The following is a 6,061-nucleotide window of genomic DNA, read 5'->3' on the forward strand; positions in this document are numbered from 1 at the left end:
GTAGAAGCTGTCTCAGTTATATTTACTAACTATAATCTTTGGGAAAATTTTACTTACATTTTGACATTTGTTTTTCTGATGTGATTATGAATTATACGTTTTTAAAATTTTGAGTATGAGAAGTTAGGAATGAACATTCTCTATTATGCTTGGAGAGGTACATAGGGATTAACTTATTTTTCCAATTTTCCACAGGTATTTCGGATCAAAACTGCATTTCAAATCTGAGTTCTTACTGCTATCTACAATTATTATCGGCTATACAATTTAGAACTCATAATAAAAAAGTTCAGCATAAGTGTAATTTGAATTTTCAATAATTTGTTTTAATATTATAACTACTATTGTGAGCTTTCTCCTATTTTTTTTCATTTCTCTGCATCTTGGTATATGCAATATATAATATACACATAAAATATTTATTCATGGTATACCATATGTTGTTTTTAGATGTACATATATACACAAAGAGAAATTATTTGATCAAGCTTGTTAGAATATCCATACATCCATCCCCTCACATCCTGTTTTTTTTTTTTTTTTTGGTGAAATCATTTAAGATCTAATCTGTTAGCAATTGTCTGTTTTTCATGTGTATGGTAGTAGGATTTGAAGTCAGGGGTTCGCTACAACTAACCCATATCTTTGTCTTTTTTTAATATTTAATTTTTTTTCATAGTTTGTAGTTTTATTAGGGCTTTCATGTAAAATAATTTATTTCAATTGTGACTCAAGAAATCTCTGGTATCTCCCTATCAGGTTAAGAATCAAAATACGTTAGGTCAGTGATTACACTTTTAAATATCAAAATGTTTTGAGCCCCAGATATTCTATATATCGACCACTAAGCTCATGTTTGTTTTAACAAGATTCTGACCTAAAAGCTCATATTTTAATAGAAACTACAGGTTTTTGTTTGTTTTCAGTTCCAGAACCAGGTAAAGACAGGGCAACCCAGATTTTTGTAAGATCCATCGGTGATGGTTCAGGGTTAGAGCCGTCTCTAGGCGACATTGAGATGGTTCAGCAGGTCAGCAACAAATCTATGCGGAGGAAACCTGGGAGTGCTGGCCGCCTTGATGGCCTCTAAAGCCTGTGCCCTCTGCATTGTGGCATGGTGGTACTCACACTCTGCACTCAGGTAAAGCATGCTCAATCAGTAGTGGTTCTTCGCCTCAATCTCCAGGAGAGGAATCATGTTCCATTTCTCTAGCAAAGACACCACCATCAGCTGCCTTCCAGTAACATGATTCCACTGCCTTCCAGGAATGCAATTGTGGCAGGGAACAGCAGTGAGGAACATGGTTTCAACCGCACTCCTCAGAACTTTTGAATCCTTCCTGCAGCCGGCTGACGCAAATTTTTGATTTTGAGACAGGGTCTTGCTAAATTGCTGAATCTGGCCTCAAACTTGTGATCCTCCTGTTTTAGCCTCCCAAGTCACTGGGAACACAGGCGTACACCAACTGTGCTTTTCTCTTAACAATATTCAACTATGCAACAAAGTATGGTATAGTTTGAAACTATGCAATTTCCATGTTATAAAGGAAATTTCCATAACTTACTTAACTTAAACTTTGTACGGTTTAGTAAAAACATCCCCATTTTTTCTCACCCAGAGTTGAGGCAACCAACTACATTCTGCTTCGAGTAACTATTTTAGATTTTACATTTAAATAAAATCATTCAGAATGTGTTTTTCTGTGTGGAGTTCAGTTCACTCAGTGTACATCCTTCAAGTCCATGAATGTTGTAACAAGTGACAGATTTCCTTTTATAGGGCTGGGTAGTATTTCACTGTGTCCTTACACCACATTTCTCCTCCTCCTCCTCCTCCTCTTCCTCCTCCTCCTCTTCCTTCTTTCTTCTTCTTCTAATCCTTTCACAGATGGGCAATTTTATCATGTCTTGGCTGTTAAGAATAATCCAGTGTGATACCTCTTCTACATACTGATTTCATTTCCTTTGGATATATATATGATCCAGCAGTGAGATTGCTGGATCATATATGTACTTTTATACTTAAAAATTCCTTGAGGATATTCTATACTGTTTTCCAAAATGACTGTACTGTTTTTTATATCCCAAAACAGTATACAATGGTTCCCTTCTCTCCATACCTCCACCACATTTGCTATTTATTGTCTTTTTGAGAATGGTCACCTTAGAAGATCTGATGCATTCTCTTATTGTGGCTTTTATTTGCATTTCTCTGATGATTGGTGAGGTTGAGCACTTTTTTCATATACCTGTTGCCAATTTATAGGTCTTCTTTAGAGAAATGTCTATTCAGATTTTTGTCTTTTTTTTAATGAGCTTATTTATTTTCTTGAATTTGTGTTCATTATCATCCCTTAAATATTTTGTATACAAACATGCTACTCTTTTATCCTGTTCTCATTGGTTTTATTTCTGTTGATTATTTCCTTTGTCGAGCAGAGCTCTTTAGTTTGATAAGGTTTCATTTGTGTGCTTTTTGCTTTAGATTCCTGTACTTTTGTGATCACATCCAAAAAATCATTCCCTAGCCAATGTAAAGAAGTTTTTTTTTTTGTTTGTTTTTTGCTGTTTCCTTCTTATTGTTTTAAAGCTTCAGGTCTTATGTCTGAAATGCACTTTGAATTGTTTTTTCTTGTATATGGTATAAGAAAGGGCTCTAATTTCATTCTATTATCTATGAATACTCAATTATCCTAATACCGTACATATAAGAGACTATCTTTTTGTGTTCTTGGTCCTTTTTGTTAAAAGTAAATTAACTGTAAATATATGGATTTATTCCTTAGCTTGCTATTCTGTTATTTTGGTCTATGCATCTGTTCTTATACTTTGTGGATTTGGAGACTAAATTAAGGTAGTGTCATGTCTCCAGGTTTTTATTTTCTTCTGTAGCCATTCTGTCACTTGTGTCATGCAAATTTTAGGATTCTTTTTCTATTTATGTTAAAAACTCCGTTAGAATTTTTATATGGATCACATTAAAACTTTTGATCACTTGGGATTATGTGAACCTTTTAACAATATTAATTCTCCAAATGCATGAATATAGGGTAACTTTCTATTTATTTGTATATTCTTTAACATTTTATTAATGTTTTGTAGTTTTCAATGTGTACATATTCACCTCCTTGGCTGAATGAATTCCTTGAGACATTTTTTATGCTATTGTAAATGGAATTATATTATTGATTTCTTGTTAGTGTACAGGTGTATTTACTGGCTTTTGTATGCTGATTTTTATCCTACCACTTTACCAAATTTGTTTATAACTTATAGCAATGTTTTGAGAGATTCTTTAGGCTTTTCTATATATAAGATCATGTTACCCCCAGTTGGGGGCAATTTCACTTCTATGTAATTCTGATGTATTTTATTTGTTTTTCTCATGTAATTGCTAGTACTTCTATCATGTTTTAAATTAAAATGGTGATTGTGGACACCTTTTATTTGTTTTTGATCTCCAAGGAAAAGCTTCCAGATTTTCATGTTGAGTATAATTGCTTATTTTTGTGTGTGTGTTTTTGCCAGGTATGACCTTTCTTATGTTCAGATATATTTTTTTCTATATGTATAAATATAAATTTGAGAATTTTTGTTAAGGAATAATGTTGAGTTGTTAAAACATTTTTATTCATCTATAAAGATGATTACATGATGTTTTATTTTTTATTTAATGCAATATATCACATTTAATGAGTTGCATATGTAGAACCATCCTTACATCCCAGGCTTAAATAATTCTTGTGTGACAAATGTGTATGATCCTCTTAATGTGTTGTTGACAAATGTGTACAAACCTCTTAATGGGTGTTATTTTGCTCATATTTTATGAAAAATTTTTTCATCTATGTCCACTGGGAATATTCACCAGTGACTTTTTTACTGGTGATTATTTTTGCTGGATTTGTTGTTATCAAGGTAATTTTGACCTCATAAAATGAATTTGTAAGTATTCCATACTTCCATAATCTTCATTTTTTTGGAGACATTCAAGTAGGATTGATGTGAGTCCTTCTTTAAATATTTGATGGAGTTCAAAAGTGAAGCCATCAGGTTCTGAGAGGTGTTTTTGTTGTTGTTTATCACTAATTCAATTTCTTACATATTGTTTATTCATGTTTTCTATTTTTGTCTGGTTTCAGTCTCAGTAGGTGGCATATTTATAGTTGATCCATTTCTTCTGTCTTCCAATTTGATGGTATATAATTATTTATAATAGTGTCTTCTGATACTGTGTACTTATACAGTATCCGTTGTAAAGTTCATTATAGCATCCCATTGTGAAATACACTTTTTTTTTCACTATATCTGTGTGATAAGCTATAGAAGAGTAAGATAAATGTATAGATTACATTTTTTTCAAATTAAATCCCTTGCTTAATGCTTTCTAAAATTCAAATTCAAGTGATATTCTTTGCTATTTTTTTCCAAGCAGTATGTAATATATTTTTACATCTATTGTCCTCTTTATTTCTATTTACAATGCAGAAATGTCATTAATCAAATTTTAAGAGAATAGGTCATAACACTAATTATTTAGTAAGTTAAATGATATGTAAAATTTTACAGTAAATGTTCACTGAAGACTAAGCAAAAAATACTGATATTCTGAATACAAACCCATTTTTATTTCAATGACACAATCCTACAAAATATTTGAGGCCATTTGAATACAAAAGTAATGATCTTGCTAGCTCTTTGAATTTTATTAAAGTTGAATGTCTTTATTTCATTTTATTTTTGAATTTTTATTTAAAAATACAAAGATTATAGTGCATAAATCCCAGCTGGTTCACCCACAGAACCAACAGGTTGTATTTTAATTAAAAATAAAGTATTAAAAATATGAGAGTAAAATATGTAAGTTTTCAAAAAAACACATTCCTACTCTTAGGGTTATTTTCAATAAACTTGGGATAAGTATTTTTTTCCTTCCCAAGTTTATATATATAAATATTTTCTTTTGAACTCCTATTGATTCTCTTGCAACACTTTGAAATGCATAATCATGGTTAATTTGTAATGGATTAAAAATTGGGGACAGCACAAATTTCTTGTAAGAATAATATTTTAAAATTATATTAAATATATGTATACATTTTTCTTTACCCATCTTATGATTTAGTTGTTTAAAATACATTAATTATACATATTTTGAAGCGTTCTTAATTAATGCATTTATATAATGTGTATTGTTAGACAGGTTTTGCTAAAATATGTTTTATCATTAATCTCTAGGAACACTTAACATATTCAAAGCTCTATGCTACAGAATGAAGATAAAAGGACATTATTTTACACACACACATATACACATACAACGTAGATTTTGTGGTAGGATGTGAAGTAAGAATGAATAGAAAACGCAAAACAATGTAGTACATGGAAACAACAAAAAAATAGAAATTTTAGTGACTTAAAAGTCACTTTAGAGAAGTAACAACCGTGTCCTAGGGTATCAGTTGAGATTTCACAGGACAAGGGCTTAATGCAAGCATTCTGTGGGAGGAAAATAAGTAGTTAAGTCCGGGAGAATTAAAGTTGGTTTTATAGAGAAAAGAAAATATATGACTAAAAGTGAAGAGTAGAGAGTACATGGAATTTCTGGGTAGGAGGGGACCCATAACCCATAGGGATCTAAAGGAATATGTCCAGCAATAATGGAGAAATAATTTGGCACATATGAAGAAATTTGTTGGGATAATTAATACAAAGATTATGGTGTAGGGCATGTAAAGCCTTTAAATATTACATAAAGAATTGTATTACATCAATATCAGGTTTTTACTATCCTAAAATGATATTTTTTGAAAACAAATGTGGTAGGCAGATACAGAAGATAAATTATAGGGGAAAAACTGAACATAGACATTTTCCTTTAGGGAAAAAAATGGCTAAAATGGAATTAGAAGCTTAGTATGAGCTTGATAAATAGTAATCATACTGACTGAGGATATTCAGAATGGTAAATCCGACCTTCTCCTCTCCACCCCATCTTCAAACTTCTTAGTACACTTTAAATTCAGAATGACAACTCCATATACACAAGTGGAAATCTCCA

The 6,061-nt window shown here is 31.3% G+C and overlaps 1 pseudogene; it reads right to left on the minus strand.

Moving 5' to 3' along the window:
* Nucleotides 1–1,003: 1,003 nt before the first annotated feature.
* LOC124095162 (large ribosomal subunit protein mL63-like) lies at nt 1,004–1,303 on the minus strand (annotated as a pseudogene).
* Between the last annotated feature and the right edge of the window lie 4,758 nt (nt 1,304–6,061).

This window comes from Marmota monax, unplaced genomic scaffold (genome assembly GCF_021218885.2).
Source record: "Marmota monax isolate L192 unplaced genomic scaffold, Marmota_monax_Labrador192_F-V1.1 WCK01_AAM20220418_F8-fsc00043, whole genome shotgun sequence".
Taxonomy (NCBI): Eukaryota; Metazoa; Chordata; class Mammalia; order Rodentia; family Sciuridae; genus Marmota; species Marmota monax.